At 46.8% G+C, this 17,163-nt stretch overlaps 1 protein-coding gene across 1 annotated transcript in view; it reads right to left on the bottom strand.

Moving 5' to 3' along the window:
* The window catches only part of scrib (scribble planar cell polarity protein), a 322,951-nt gene that overhangs the window by 274,675 nt on the left and 31,113 nt on the right, over positions 1 to 17,163 (bottom strand). The window lies entirely within an intron of this gene.

Raw genomic sequence — 17,163 nt, 5'->3', positions numbered from 1 at the left:
CTAACACAGTCGGGTCACAGAAAAACAGCAACAGAAAGAGGCTCTTAGAGCTCTGAAGAGTTATCTGGGTTTGAAACGATAACCACGTCTCTTCTCCCCACTGGTGCAGCCAGACAGGCTGAACTTTTCCAGCACTTTCCGTTTTGGTTCAAACTCAATCCATTCTCTCCAGTTTCAGTGGCCACCTGTTCCTTCATTCCCATTTTGTGCTGATTACCAAACAAGAATCCAGGGATTCCAGTTTGAAAGCTCTGAGCTATCCCAGCGTTATGGGGGAGAAAGTCCCACATACCCCAGAGAAAAACTGGGAATATCAGCCTGTACTGGCTGGCTCTAAATTGATGGCTAGGTCTGCTTGTTACAAACACAGCCAACAGACAAACCGGACTCTCCCAAATTACCCTGTCAACTCATTCAAACAGCTTAAACCCTCAAATAGAACAACCTCAAACATTTAAACTCCACTCACATGGCATGTAGATCTGAGCAGGTAGACCCCAGTAACTGGAGGGTCAGTGTTGTGGGCAGTGAGTGTCCAGTTAGTGGAGGATCAGTGTTGTGGTCAGTCTGAGGGACAGTGTCCAGTTAGTGGAGGGTCAGTGTTGTGGTCAGTCTGAGGGACAGTGTCCAGTTAGTGGAGGATCAGTGTTGTGGTCAGTCTGAGGGACAGTGTCCAGTTAGTGGAGGATCAGTGTTGTGGTCAGTCTGAGGGACAGTGTCCAGTTAGTGGAGGATCAGTGTTGTGGGCAGTGAGTGTCCAGTTAATGGGGGGTCAATGTTGTGGGCAGTCTGAGGGACAGTGTCCAGTTAGTGAAGGGTCAGTGTTGTGGGCAGTCTGAGGGACAGTGTCCAGTTAGTGGAGGGTCAGTGTTGTGGTCAGTCTGAGGGACAGTGTCCAGTTAGTGAAGGGTCAGTGTTGTGGGCAGTCTGAGGGACAGTGTCCAGTTAGTGGAGGGTCAGTGTTGTGGTCAGTCTGAGGGACAGTGTCCAGTTAGTGGAGGGTCAGTGTTGTGGGCAGTGAGTGCCCAGTTACCGGAGGGTCGGTGTTGTGGGCAGTCTGAGGGACAGTGTCCAGTTAGTGGAGGGTCAGTGTTGTGGGCAGTCTGAGGGACAGTGTCCAGTTAGTGGAGGGTCAGTGTTGTGGGCAGTGAGTGCCCAGTTACCGGAGGGTCGGTGTTGTGGGCAGTCTGAGGGTCAGTGTCCAGTTAGTGGAGGGTCAGTGTTGTGGGGAGTGAGTGTCCAGTGAGTGGAGGGTCAGTGTTGTGGCAGTCTGAGGGACAATGTCCAGTGAGTGGAGGGTCAGTGTTGTGGGCGGTCTGAGGGACAATGTCCAGTGAGTGGAGGGTCAGTGTTGTGGCAGTCTGAGGGACAGTGTCCAGCTAGTGAGGGGGTCAGTGTTGTGGGCAGTGTTGGGGACAATCTGAGGGACAGTGTCCAGTTAGTGGAGGGTCAGTGTTGTGGGGAGTGAGTGTCCAGTGAGTGGAGGGTCAGTGTTGTGGGCGGTCTGAGGGACAATGTCCAGTGAGTGGAGGGTCAGTGTTGTGGCAGTCTGAGGGACAGTGTCCAGCTAGTGAGGGGGTCAGTGTTGTGGGCAGTGTTGGGGACAATCTGAGGGACAGTGTCCAGTTAGTGGAGGGTCAGTGTTGTGGTCAGTCTGAGGGGCAATGTCCACTTAGTGGAGGGTCAGTGTTGTGGGTGGTGTTGTGGGTAGTCTGAGAGAACTTTCCTTTTGACATGCGCCAATAACATCCAACAACCAATTGGCTTAAAAAAGCCAACTTGGAAGAACCAATCCGCAAAGAGAAGAGGATTAGCAGCAACCAATAGGCATGAAGAAGGGGCAGGGAGTAACCAATCAGGGAGGCAAACAAAGCGAACAATAAACGGGAGGATATTGAGAGGGAGGTTGAGGGAGTGAGACCTTGCTCAGAATGCATGTCCACAGGTCCCTGAAAGTGGCTGGACAGGTGAACAAGGTGTTCTTTTTTGGATGAGGTATCGAATACCAAATCAGGGATGTAATGATAGAACTTCATAAAACGCTGGTGAGGCCACAATTGGAGTATTGTGTGCAATTCTGGTCACCACACTACAGGAAGAATCTAATTGCCCCAGAGAGAGTGCAGAGGAGGTTTACAAGAATGTTGCCAGGGCTGGAAACGTGTAGCTATGAGGGGAGATTGGATAGATTGGGGTTGTTTCCCTTTCAACAAGATGTGGAAATGCTGGCGTTGGACTGGGGTAAACACAGTAAGAAGTCTCACAACACCAGGTTAAAGTCCAACAGGTTTATTTGGTAGCACCAGCTTTCAGACTCACCTGATGAAGGAGCGTCACTCCGAAAGCTTGTGTGGCTTTTGCTACCAAATAAACCTGTTGGACTTTAACCTGGTGTTGTGAGACTTCTGTCCTTTGAACAAAGGAGGCGAATGCATCTTTTTGGCGGTGACCTAATTGAGGTGTAGAGAGGGTGGTGGGTGTCTGGAATTCACGACCTGAGTTGGTGGTTAATGCTGAAATGCTTGGATCATTTAACAGGTGCCTGGATCTGTGTCTGAAGCGCTGGAACCCGGAAGGCTACACACTGTGCTGGAAAGTGGAGATAAAATGAGTATCTAGCTTCTTTTATTCTCCTTTTTGGCCACTGCAGAGAGGATGGGCTGAATGGCCTCTCTGCACTGTAACTTTTCTAGGTTCTAATAGGCTCGGGTGGTACACTGACTGATCTCTGGGCTTGAGGGGGTGTGTGTGTGAAAGGTAACTTGGTACTGGGCAGAGGCAGCAGAATGTCAAATCTGATCCACTTTTAACTTTGATCAGATCAGAGGCATCGAGCTCGCCTTGCTGTCACTCAAGGTGGTAAATATCACACACCAGGCAGGCGAGATCATTCTGTACTCATGCAGCAAGAGGCTGTGTGGAAGTTGCAGAGAGAAGTAGCTGTCCCAGGGGATTGAATGAGTAGGCAGAGCAGACATTACTGATTATTAAGGTGGGTGTGGATGGACAGGGGGCTCAGTCAGAAACAACAGCCGGGAGTACAGTGGGCAATACTCAAGAATCATTACAGCACAGGACATTCAGTCCATTCACTGCCAGTTCTCTGTACAGTATTCCAGTCACTCTCATTTCCCCACTCACAGGCCTCTGGACTTAGACCTCGGAGCAGGAGCAGGCCATTCAGCCCATCAAACCTGCTCACCATTCACTAAGATCATGGCTCTGGGTGAATCTCAGCATCGCTTTGCGGTCGATCTCTGAAACCCTGGAATTTATTCCCTTCAAATACCAATTCACTTCCCTTCGGAAAGCCGAATGGGGAGAGATTTCCTTGTCCACTTTATCTAAACCTGTCACAATCTTGTACACCTTTACCCAATCTCCCCTCACTCTCCTTCGCTCCAAGCAGAACAATCCCAGCTTCTCCACCTGAACCTTGTAACTAAAATCCCTCATCCCTGGAACTAAGATCGTGAATGTAGCCCAATCCATCACTCAAACCAGCCTCCCATCCATTGACTCTGTCTACACTTCCCACTGCCTCGGCAAAGCAGCCAGCATAATTAAGGACCCCACGCACCCCGGACATTCTCTCTTCCACCTTCTTCCGTCAGGAAAAAGATACAAAAGTCTGAGGTCACGTACCAACCGACTCAAGAACAGCTTCTTCCCTGCTGCTGTCAGACTTTTGAATGGACCTACCTCGCACTAAGTTGATCTTTCTCTACACCCTAGCTATGACTGTAACACTACATTCTGCACCCTCTCCTTTCCTTCTCTATGAATGGTATGTATTGTCTGTATAGCACGCAAGAAACAATACTTTTCACTAAATGTTAATACATGTGACAATAATAAATCAAATCAAATCCAATCAAACCATTCTAGTCAATCTCCTCCGCACCGTCTCAATGTCGCTCACATCCTTCCGAAAGTTTCAGAAACAAATTCAGGGAACACATCAACAGGCTATTGGAGAGTATCGAGTTCATTACGGATACACAGCACATTTTTGTGTTTGGTTAATCTAGTTGAATTTTTTGAGGAAGAGCCAGAGAAGTTTGATGAAGGCTTGATCAGTGAGCTTTGCACACGAGCAGTGAGAGAGCGCACAGCGCGAGCACAACGGGCTGGTGTGAGTGTGACACGGTGCTATTCTATTGGAACGAGGACCAGGGAAGAAGGGCCCTGGAGTAATTGATATTATCTGATGATAAGCATTTTTCAAAGGTTTAATGGTTTAATCTAAAGGGGTAAAAGTTGAAAGTTTATTCGTGTCACAAGGAGGCTTATATTAACACTGCAGTGAAGTTACTGTGAAAATCCCCCAGTCGCCACATTCCGGCCCCTAGTCGGGTCAATGCATCCAAACCAGCAGGTCTTTCGGACTATAGGAGAAAACCGGAGCACCCGGAGGAAACCCATGAAGACACGCGGAGAATGTGCAGACTCCGCACAGGCAGTGACCCAAGCTGGGAATTGAACCGGGGTCCCTGGCGCTGTGAGGCAGCAGTGCCTGTGCCACCATGCCGCCCCTTCAGTAAGTCATGACAAGAGAGCTCAAAGCCGCGCTGTTGTCCTCGTGCTCCATGTGGGAGGCCGGAAACGTTTCCAGTGCCCGGGGTCAGCATGTGTGCAGGAAATGTCTCCAGCTGCAGCTCCTGGAAGCCTGCGTTTCGGACCTGGAGCGGCGGTTGGGACACTGTGGAGCATCCGCGAGGATTGTGGATTGCATGTATAGAGAAGGTGCTCACACTGCAGGTTCAGACTAGAATGGTTGACAAGGGAAGGGCCGTGGAAATCGTCTATATGGACTTTAGTAAAGCGTTTGACAAAGTCCCTCATGGTAGGCTGGTGAAAAAGGTTGGATCTCATGGGATAAAGGGGGAGGTGGCTAGATGGGTGGAGAACTGGCTTGGTCACAGAAGACAGAGGGTGGTAGTGGAAGGGTCTTTTTCCGGCTGGAGGCCTGTGACTAGTGGTGTTTCGCAGGGCTCTGTATTGGGACCGCTGCTGTTTGTGATTTATATAAACGATCTGGAAGAAGGTGTAACTGGGGTGATCAGTAAGTTTGCGGACGACACAAAATTGGCAGGACTTGCAGATAGTGAGGAGCATTGTCAGAGGCTACAGAAGGATATAGATAGGCTGGAAATTTGGGCAAAGAAATGGCAGATGGAGTTCAATCCTGATGAATGCCAAGTGATGCATTTTGGTAGAACTAATGTAGGGAGGAGCTATACGATAAATGACAGAACCATAAAGGGTGTAGATACGCAGAGGGACCTGGGTGTGCAAGTCCACAGACCCTTGAAGGTGACGTCACAGGTGGAGAAGGTGGTGAAGAAGGCATATGGCATGCTTGCCTTTATAGGACGGGGCATAGAGTATAAAAGTTGGGGTCTGATGTTGCAGTTGTATAGAATGTTGGTTCGGCCGCATTTGGAATACTGCGTCCAGTTCTGGTTGCCACACTACCAGAAGGACGTGGAGGCTTTGGAGAGAGTACAGAGGAGATTTACCAGGATGTTGCCTGGTATGGATGGGCTTAGTTATGAGGAGAGATTGGGTAAACTGGGGTTGTTCTCCCTGGAAAGACGGAGGATGAGGGGTGACTTAATAGAGGTGTATAAAATTATGAAAGGCATAGATAGGGTGAACGGTGGGAAGCTTTTCCCCAGGTCAGTGGTGACGTTCACGAGGGCTCATAGGTTCAAGGTGAAGTGGGGAGGTTTAACACAGATATCAGAAGGACATATTTTACTCAGAGGGTGGTGGGGGCCTGGAATGCGCTGCCGGGCAAGGTGGTGGAGGCGGACACACTGGGAACGTTTAAGACTTATCTAGATAGCCCCATGAATGGAGTGGGAATGGAGGGATACAAAAGAATGGTCTAGTTTGGACCAGGGAGCGGCACGGGCTTGGAGGGCCGAAGGGCCTGTTCCTGTGCTGTATTGTTCTTTGTTCCACAGGTAGGAAGGGAATGGGTGACCACCACGCAGAGCAAGAGAGCTAGGCAGGCAGTGCAGGAATGTCCTGTGGCTATTCCCCTGCAAAACTATTAATCCAGAAACTCAGGACCCAGGTTCGAATCCTGCCATAGCAGATGGTGGAATTTGAATTCAATAAAAACATCTGGAATTAAGAATCTACTGATGACAATGAAACCATTGTCGATTGTCGGAAAAACCCATCTGGTTCACGAATGTCCTTTAGGGAAGGAAATCTGCTGTCCTTATCCAGTCTGGCCTACATGAGGCTCCAATGTGGTTGACTCTCAATTGTCCTCTGAAATGGCCTAGCAAGCCACTCAATTCAAGCACAACTAGGGATGGGCAATAAATGCTGGCCAGCCAGTGACACCCATGTCCCACGAATGAATTTAAAAAACTGAAATGGCAGGGGGATGGGAACGTATTCAAGGAGTCAGAGGAGGGGAATGAAGGACAAGAACAAAAGGTAGTAAAAGAGATAAGAAAAGTGATAGAAAAATCAAAGGCCAGAATTGAACAGAGCCACAGAGGAAAATAGTGGGAACGGGACAGGTAATGTTAAAAAGACAAGCCTCACTCGTCACTTTGTCAATGCTTCACAGTGGTAAAGAGGTGCGAGATGGCTGTGATGCATTGGGAATGTTACTTAAAGGGATGCCGGTGGATAGGCAATGGCAAACATTCAAAGAACACAAGGGTGAACTGCAACAACAGTTATTTCTGACTGGCACAAAAATAGTACCGAAAAGGTAGCCAAAGCATGGCTTCCAAGGGAAATTAGAGATACTATTAGATCCAAGGGAGAGGCATACAAATAAGAACATAAATTGGCCAGAAAAAACAACAGATCTGAGAATCAGCAAAGGAGGACCTTGGGATTGATAAAGAAGGGGAAAGTACAAGAGTAAGCTTGCAAGGAACATAGACTCATTGTAAAAGTTTCTATCGGTATGTGAGGAGAAAAAGATTGGTGAAGACAAATGTCTTTAGCCTTCAGTCAAAAACAGGGGGATTTATAATGGGGAACACGGAAATGGCTAACCAACTAAATACATACCTTGGTTCTGTCTTCACAAAGGAGGACACAAATAATGTACCAGAAATGTATGGGGGAATGCAAGCAGGCTTTTTCCGCTGAGGCTCGGGGAGAAAAAAACCAGAGGGCATGGGTTAAGGGTGAAAGGAGAAAAGTTTAAAGGGAATATTAGGGGGGGCTTCTTCACACAGAGAGTGGTGGGAGTGTGGAATGAGCTGCCGGATAAAGTGGTAAATGCGGGGTCACTTTTAACATTTAAGAAAAACTTGGACGGGTTCATGGATGAGAGGGGTGTGGAGGGATATGGCCCAAGTGCAGGTCAGTGGGACTAGGCATAAAATGGTTCGGCACAGACAAGAAGGGCCAAAAGGCCTGTTTCTGAGCTGTAATTTTCTATGGTTCTAACACAGTGTTTAATGAGAGGGAGGAGCTGAAGGAAATCAGTATTAGTACAGAAATGGTGCTGGGAAGATTGATGGGATTGAAGGCGGATAAATCCCCAGGGCCTGATAATCTACATCCCAGAGTACTTATGGAAGTGGCTCGAGAAATAGTGGATGCATTGGCGTTCATCTTCCAAAATTCATGATGAGACAGTAATTGGCCGGGTAGGATTTGTCGTGCTTTGTGTGTACAGGACATACCTGGGCAATTTTCCACATTGTCAGGTAGATGCCAGTGTTGTAACTGTACTGGAACAGCTTGGCTAGGGGAGCAGCAAGTTCTGGAGCACAAGTCTTTAGTACTATTGCCGGAATGTTATCAGGGCCCATCGCCTTTGCAGTATCCAGTGCCTCCAACTGTCTCTTGATATCACGGGGAGTGAATCGAATTGGCTGGAGACTGGCATCTGAGATGCTGGGACCACTGGAGGAGGCCGAGTTGGATCATCCACTTGGCACTCTGGCTGAAGATTGCTGCGAATATCTTTTGCACTGAGTGCTGGGCTCCTCCATCATTGAGGATGGGGATATTTGTGGAGCCTCCTCCAGTGGGTTGTTTAATTGTCCACCACCATTCAGGACTGGATGTGGAAGGACTACAGAGCTTAGGTCTGATCTATTGGTTGTGGGATCAGTTAGCTCTGTCTATCACCTGCTGTCTATGTTGTTTGGCATGCAAGTAGTCCTGTGGCTTCACCAGGTTGACGCCTCATTTTTAGGTATGCCTGGTGCTGCTCCCAGCATGCCCTCCTGCACTCTCCATTGAACCAGGGTTGATCCCCTGGCTTGATGGTAATGGTTGAGTGGGGGATATATCGGGCCATGTGGTTGCAGATTGTGCTGGATGCAGATCTGCTGCTGTTAATGGCCCACAGCGCCTCATGGATGGCCAGTCTCGAGTTGCTAGATCTGCTCAAAATCTATCCGGCTTAGCACAGGATAGTGCCACTCAACACGATGGAGGTTTCCTCATTGTAAAGACAGGACTTTGTCTCCACAGGGACTATGCGGTGGTCACTTCTCCCATTACTGTCACGGACAGATCTGTTAGTAAGAATGAGATCAAGCATGATTTTCCCTCTTGTTGGTTTCCTCACCACCTGCCGCAGTCCCAGTCTAGCAGTGAATCCTTTAGGACCCGGCCAGCTCGCTCTGGGGTGGTGCTACCGAGCCACCCTTGGTGATAAGACATCCTGAAATCCCAGAACTATGTCCAAGAGTACTCAAGGAAGTAGCCCAGGAAATTGTGGATACGTTGATGGTCATCTTCCAAAATTTTATTGACTCTGGAGCAGTTCCCACAGATTGGAGGAAGGGTGGTAAATGTAACCCCACTTTTTAAAATGGGAGGGAGAGAATTACAGACCAGTTAGCCTAACATCGATAATAGGGAGGATGCCAGAGTTGTGGTAACAGAAACAGAAATGTGATGACAGAACATTTGGAAAGAATTAATGGGATTGGACAAAACCAGCATGGGTTTTTGAAAGGCAAAGCATGCTTAACCAATCTACTGCAGGATTTTGAATGTTAGAATAGATATGGGAGAACCAGTGGACATGGTGTATTTTGACTTTCAGAAGGCTTTTGAAAGGGCCATCATAAGAGGTTAGTGGGCAAAATTAAAGCGCATGGCATGGTATTATTTAAATGGTGTTATATTGGGAAGTGTGGATGTACAAAGAGATCTGGGAGTCCTTGTAAACCAGTCAATAAAAGTGGAGGGGCAGCTGTAGCCAGCAACTAGGCAGGCAAATTGTATGTTGGCCTTCATTCCAAGAGAATTTGAGTTCAGAAGTAAAGATATCTCACTGCAGTTACACAGGGATTGGTGAGATCACACCTGGAGTATTGTGAGCAGCTGTGGTCTCCCTGCCTAAGAAAGGATATATTTGCCATGGAGGGAGTACAGGGAAGGTTCATGAGCCTGATCCCAGGGCTGGCAGGACTGTCCTGTGAGGAGAGATTGGTTCGACTGGGCCTGTAGTCAGTGGAATTTGAGAGGGCGAGAGGAGATCTGATTAAAAGGTATAAAATACTAGCAGGGCTGCACAGACTGGATGCACGGAGGAAGTTTCTCCTGGTTGGGGAGTCTAGGGCTGGATTCTTACTGTGTTTACCCCAGTCCAACGCCGGCATCTCCACATGGGGAGTCTAGAACCAGGGGACACAATCTTAGGATGGGGGGAGGCCACTTAGGACCGAGATGTGGAAACATTTCTTCACTCAGAGGGTGGTGAATCTGTGGAATTCACTATTACAGAAGGTTCTGGCGATCGGGTCACTGAATGTATTAAAGAAAGAGATGGATTTCTTTTGGATTTTAATAGCATCAAGGGACATGGGGAGAAAGCTGGAATATGGCATTGAGATGGAGGATCAGCCATGATCATACTGAATGGTGGAGTAGATTCATAGGGCTGAATTGCCTACTTTTGCTTGTAGTTTCTATGTCATTGAAGTACCCACACAGAGTGCATCTGTGCCCTTGCCAGCCTCAGTGCTTCCTCCAAGTGATGTTCAACATGAAGCAGCATTGATTCATCAGCTGAAAGGGATGGTATGCTGTAATCTGCAGGAGGTTTCCTTGTCCTGGTACCATGAGGCTTCATGGGATATAAATTATCCCATTGGTAAGACGCAGCATGGGTTCATGAAGGGCAGGTCATGTTTAACTAATTTGGTGGAATTCTTTGGGAACATTACATGTGCAGTGGACAATGGGGAACCTGTGGATCTGGATTTCCAGAAGGCATTTGACAAGGTGCCGCACCAAAGACTGCTGCATAAGATAAAGGTGCACAGTGTTACGGGTAATGTATTAGCATGGATAGAGGATTGGTTAACTAACAGAAAGCAAAGAGTGGGGGTAAATGGGTGTTTTTCTGGTTGCCGATCAGTGACTAGTGGTGTGCCTCAGGGATCAGTGTTGGGACCGCAATTGTTTACGATTTACATAGATGATTTGGAGTTGGGAACCAAGTGTAGTGTGTCAAAATTCGCAGATTACACTAAGATGGGTGGAAGAGCAAAGTGTGCAGAGGACGCTGAAAGTCTGCAAAGGGATATAGATAGTCTAAGTGAGTGGGTGAGGGTCTGGCAGATGGAGTACAATGTTGGTAAATGCGAGGTCATCCATTTTTGTAGGAATAACAGCAAAATGGACTATTATTTAAATGATTAAAAATTGCAGCATGCTGCTGTGCAGAGGGACCTGGGTGTCCTTGTGCAGGAATCTCAAGGAGTTGGTTTGCAGGTGCAGCAGATAATTAAGAAGGCAAATGGAATTTTGTCCTTTATTGCTAGAGGGATGGAGTTTAAAAACAGCGAGATTATGTTGCAGCTGTATAAGGTGCTGGTGAGGCCACACCTGGAGTACTGTGTACAGTTTTGGTCTCCTTACTTGAGAAAGGATATACTGGCACTGGAGGGGGTGCAGAGGAGATTCACTAGGTTGATTCCGGAGTTGAGAGGGTTGGCTTATGAGGAGAGACTGAGTAGACTGGGGTTATACTCATTGGAATTCAGAAGAATGAGGGGAGATCTTATAGAAACATATTAGATTATGAAGGGAATAGATAAGATAGAAGCAGGGAAGTTGTTTCCACTGGCAGGTGAAACTAGAACTAGGGGGCATAGCCTCAAAATTAGGAGAAGCAGATTTAGGACTGAGTTAAGGAGGAACCTCTTCACACAAAGGGTTGTGAATCTGTGGAATTCCCTGCCCAGTGAAGCAGTTGAGGCTACCTCATTGAATGTTTTTAAGGCAATGATAGATCATTCCTTTACTGTTCAAAAATTTAAGGGTTATGGTGAGCGGGCAGGTAAGTGGAGCTGAGTCCACAAAAAGGTCAGCCATGATCTTATTGAATGGCGGAGCAGGCTCGAGGGGCCAGATGGCCTACTCCTGCTCCTAGTTCTTATGATCCAGAATCATTGTTGAGGACTCCCTCCCGACTCTATACCTCTGTGCCCCACGCCACCTCTGCTGGGTCTGTCCATTTGGTGAGACAGGACATACCCCCATCACCATTCCTGGGTATGTCCTGTCTCACCAAATGGACAGACCCAGCAGAGGTGGCGAGGGGCACAGAGGTACAGAGTCGGGAGGGAGTCCTCAACAATGATTCTGGATCATAAGAACATAAGAACTAGGAGCAGGAGTAGGCCATCTGGCCCTCAAGCCTGCTCCGCCATTCAATAAGATCATGGCTGATCTTTTCGTGGACTCACCTCCACTCACCATAACCTTTAATTCCTTTACTGTTCAAAAATTTATCTATCCTTGCCTTAAAAACATTCAATGAGGTAGCCTCAACTGCTTCACTGGGCAGGGAATTCCACAGATTCACAACCCTTTGGGTGAAGAAGTTCCTCCTCAACTCAGTCCTAAATCTGCTTCCCCTTATTTTGAGGCTATGCCCCCTGGTTCTGTGAGCATGACGATGTCAGGCTGTTGCTTGGCTAGTCTGTGAGACAGCTCTCCCAATTTGGGCACAAGCCCCCAGGTGTCAGTCAGGACATTGCAGGGTCGGCAGAGCTGGGTTTGCCGTTGTCATTTCCGGTGCCTCGGTCGATGCTGGGTGGTTCATCTGGTTTCATTCTCATAGCCCCAACTCGAGTGTTTATTTTTGATTTGATATATTTGATTTGATTTATTATAGTCACATGTACTAGTTTACAGTGAAAAGTATTGTTTCTTGCACGTTATACAGACAAAACATACCGTTCATGGAGAAGGAAACGCGAGAGTGCAGAATGTAGTGTTACAGTCATAGCTAGGGTGGAGAGAAAGATCAACTTAATGCGAGGGAGGTCCATTCAAAAGTCTGACAGCAGCAGGGAAGAAACTGTTCTTGAGTCGGTTGGTACGTGACCTCAGACTTTTGTATTTTTAAAAAAGTTTATTTATTAGTCACAAGTCGGCTTACATTAACACTGCAATGAAGTTACTGTGAAAATCCCCGAGCCGCCACAGTCCGGCACCTGTTCGGGTACCCTGAGGGAGAATTTGTCATGACCAATTCACCTAACCTGCACATCTTTGGACTATGGGGGGGAAACCAGAGCACCTGGAAGAAACCTCAAGCAGACACGGGGAGAATGTGTAAACTCCACACAGACAGTGACTCAAGCCAGGAATTGAACCCGGATCCTTGGCGCTGTGACGCAGCAGTGCTGACCACTGTGCCACTTGCTGCCCCTGATGGAAGAAGGTGGAAGAGAGAATGTCCGGGGTGCGTGGGGTCCTTAATTATGCAGGCTGCTTTGATGAGGCAGCAGGAAGTGTAGACAGAGTCAATGGATGGCAGGCTGGTTTACGTGATGGACTGGGCTTTGTTCATGACCCTCCGTAGTTCCTTGCAGTCTTGGGCAGAGCAGGAGCCCATACCAAGCTGTGGTACAACCAGAAAGAATGTTTTCTATGGTGCATCTGTAAAAGTTGGTGAGAGTCGTAGCTGACATGCCAAATTTCCTTAGTCTTCTGAGAAAGGAGAGGCGTTGGTGAGATTTCTTAACTATAGTGTTGGGGGGGGGGGGGGGGGGGGGGGGAGCGGGAGCGCAAGAGAGAGCGCGAGCGAGAGAGAGAGAGAGAGAGCGCGAGAGAGAGAGAGAGCGCGAGAGAGAGAGAGAGAGCGAGAGACCAGGTTGTTGGTGATCTGGACACCTAAAAACTTGAAGCCGTGTCCAGGGCTCTTTGAGAGGGTGCGGAGGAGATTTACTAGAATGGATTCAAATAGTCACAGAACTTGGTTATTGCTGAAAATAAAAATGACTGTCAGCGAAATGTTTTGTCTTTCACTCATCAGGACATTTACAGGAATACAATCTAACACAAATCAACAAATTTATACTATATGAGAAGAGAGTGCTGATTGGTTGCCAAGTAGACTCTGATTGGTAGAGGTGTTGCCATGGAGAATGCACCAGTTGATGATGACTGACAGTTAGCAGCCAAGTATTATTTGAAATTTAAACCAGACAATCTGACTTGATTGGCTGAGGATTGACCTGAAGAATGAACCAGCGAATGGCTGTAATATATTTTGTTCATCTGAAACAGACAGTGTGTGTACAACATGTTCTTTCTGTCTGCAAAGAATAGGGCCCTCTTCATTAAATGTGCAGTGGATTAATATGCATTCATCATATCAAACAGCATGTTCCTTCTGCTGTTTACAACGGGCAAGGTACAGTCTGTACCCAAACAGCCCGTTTTTACAAAACCCAAAACGTAGTGTCCGCCATCAGATGAGTTTTTGTGATTGGGCAACATTTGCTAAATAATCTTCAGTCTGCTAAGAATTACGCAGACAATCAATGAAAGCTTTTCAGGTGGCTTGAAGTGTGGCACAAGGTGTGGCACATTTACAGGTGCTGAACTCTGCTTCCACTGCCTTCTGAGGAAGGCAGTTCCAAAAGCTCACCACGCAAATTCCCCTCATCTATCTCAAATGGGTGACCCCTTATTTTAAAAGAGTGATTCTCCCACAGGAGTATTAATCTAATGAATCTCTGAACTGTTTCAAATGTATTTGCATCCTTTAAGTCAGACGGTTTTAGTTTAGGCAGGCATCATGATCGGCGCAGACTTGGAGGGCCGAAGGGCCTGTTTCTGTGCTATACCTTTCTTTGTTCTTTGAAACCAGTACCAATACTCCCAATGTAGTTTTACCAGTGCCCTGTACAATTGAAGCATAACCTCCCTACTTTTGTATGCAACTCGCCTCACACTAAACAGTAACATTATATTAGTTTTCCCAATTCACTGCTACGTACTCACTTTGTGATTCATGCACTAGGACTCTCAGATCTCTCTGCATCTCAAAGTTCTGCAATCTCTTCCCATTTGCCCACCTACATGTCCCTTTGGAGCCTTCTTTTGTCCTCTTCACAATTTACATCCCTCCCCATCCGTGTATCAGTCCCTTCATCCAAATCATTTATATTAAACGGTTGAAGTTAAAGTTTTAAAGTTTATTTATTAGTCACAAGTAAGGCTTACATTCACACTGCAATGAAGTTACTGTGAAATTCCCCGAGTCACCACATGCACCTAACCCAGCACTGATCCCTGTGGGATACCACTCATTATATTTTGCCAACCAAAAAATGATCCATTTATGCGTACTCTCTGTTTCTTGTTAGCTAGCCTATCTTTTATCTATCTGCAACAGCCTTTGATCTGGAACCTTACCAAATGCCTTCTAGAAATCTGAGTGCATACAGTACATCCACTGGTTCCCCTTTATCCACAGCACACGTAACTCCATCAACGAACTCCAATAAATGGGTTAAACATGCGGTCCCACTTACAAAACACGTCTGACTCTTCTTGATTGCCTTGACTGTAGTATTAAAGACTTGTGCTTCAGACATATAAGGTGCCTGAAGATTGGAGAGTGGCAAATGTTGTGCTTTTGTTTAAAAAGGGCTGCAGGGAAAAGTCTGGGAACTACAGGCCAGTGAGCCTCACATCTGTGGTGGGTAAGTTGTTGGAAGGTATTTTGACAGACAGGATTTACAGGCATTAAGGACTGATTAGGGACAGTCAGCACGGCTTTGTGAGTGGAAAATCATGTCTCACTAGAGTTTTTTAAAGGGGTAACCAAGAAGGTAGATGAGGGCAGTGCAGTTGATATTGTCTACATGGACTTTAGCAAGGCCTTTGACAGGGTACTGCATGGTAGGTTGTTGCATAAGGTTAAATCTCACGGGATCCAGGGTGAGGTAGCCAAATAGATACAAAATAGTGCAGATACATAAATTGACAAGGCGGCTATTGCAGGTGAGGACCTAGAAACTATTATCACGAAAGAGGTAGTGTTGGGCAAGTTAATGGGGCTAAAGGTAGACAAGTCTCCTGGCCCTGATGGAATGCATCCCAGGGTACTAAAATAGATGGCGGGAGAAATAGCAAATGCATCAGTGGTAATTTACCAAAACTCGCTGGACTCTGGGGTGGCTCCCGCAACTGTTTAAAAAAGCAGGTAGACAAAAGGCAGGTATCTATAGGCCAGTTAGCTTAACTTCTGTAGTAGGGAAAATGCTCGAATTTATCAAGGAAGAAATAGCGAGACATCTGAATATAAATTGTCCCATTGATAAAACGAAACATGGGTTCATGGAGGGCAGGTCATTTTGACTAATTTGGTGGAATTCTTTGAGTTCTTGAGTGGACAATGGGGAACCTGTGGATGTGGTGTATCTGGATTTCCAGAAGGCATTGGACAAGGTGCCGCACCAAAGACTGCTGCATAAGATAAAGGTGCACAGTGTTACTGGTAATGTATTAGCATGGATAGAGGATTGGTTATCTAAAGCAAAGAGTGGGGGTAAATGGGTGTTTCTTTGGTTGGCGATCAGTGGCTAGTGGTGTGCCTCAGGGATCAGTGTTGGGACCGCAATTGTTTACGATTTACAGAGATGATTTGGAGTTGGGGACCAAGTGTAGTGTGTCAAAATTCGCAAATGACACTAAGATGAGTGGCAGAGCAAAGTGTGCAGAGGATGCTGAAAGTCTGCAAAGGGATATAGATAGTCTAAGTGAGTGGGCAAGGGTCTGGCAGATGGAGTACAATGTTGGTAAATGTGAGGTCATCCATTTTGGTAGGAATAACAGCAAAATGGACTATTATTTAAATGGTAAAAAACTGCTGTGCAGAGGGACCTGGGTGTCCTTGTGCAGGAATCTCAAGGAGTTGGTTTGCAGGTGCAGCAGGTAATTAAGACAAACGCAATTTTGTCCTTCATTGCTCGAGGGATGGAGTTTAAAAACAGCGAGGTTATGTTGCAGCTGTATAAGGTGCTGGTGAGGCCACACCTGGAGTACTGTGTACAGTTTTGGTCTCCTTACTTGAGAAAGGATATACTGGCACTGGAGGGGGTGCAGAGGAGATTCACTAGGTTGATTCCGGAGTTGAGAGGATTGGCTTATGAGGAGAGACTGAGTAGACTGGGGCTAATACTCGTTGGTATTCAGAAGAATGAAGGGAGATCTTATAGAAACATATAAGATTATGAAGGGAATAGATAAGATAGAAGCAGGGAAGTTGTTTCCACTGGCGGGTGAAACTAGAACTAGGGAGCATAGCCTCAAAATAATGGCGAGCAGATTTAGGACTGAGTTGAGGAGGAACTTCTTCACAAAGGGTTGTGAATCTGTGGAATTCCCTGCCCAGTGAAGCAGTTGAGGCTACCTCATTGAATGTTTTTAAGGAAAGGATAGATAAAGTTTTGAACAGCAAAGGAATTAAGGGCTATGGTGAGCGGGCGGGTAAGTGGAGCTGAGTCCACGAAAAGATCAGCCATGATCTTATTGAATGGCGGAGCAGGCTCGAGGGGCCTGATGGCCTACTCCTGCTCCTAGTTCTTATTATGTTCTAAAATTGGCTTGATGACAGAAGTCAGGGGATGGTTGTCGAGGGTTGTTTTTCAAACCAGAGGCCTGTGATCTGTGGTATACCTCCAGGGTCAGTGCACTGTTATTTGTCATTTTTATTGATGATTTGGATATGATATTTGCAGATTCGATAGTGGCTTTTAAGGGGCGTCTTGACAAATACATGAATAGGATGGGAGTAGAGGGATATGATCCCCAGAAGGTGTCATGTGAGTGTGCTTTTAAGAAAGGTTTTTTTTTAAATCATGCGACTTAAAGCTTCAGTGATGTCACTGGGGGTGGAGCTAC

Source organism: Mustelus asterias, chromosome 2 (assembly GCF_964213995.1).
Source record: "Mustelus asterias chromosome 2, sMusAst1.hap1.1, whole genome shotgun sequence".
Taxonomy (NCBI): Eukaryota; Metazoa; Chordata; class Chondrichthyes; order Carcharhiniformes; family Triakidae; genus Mustelus; species Mustelus asterias.
Note: the sequence above shows the minus strand (reverse complement) of the source record. Positions and strands in the feature narration are given on the sequence as shown.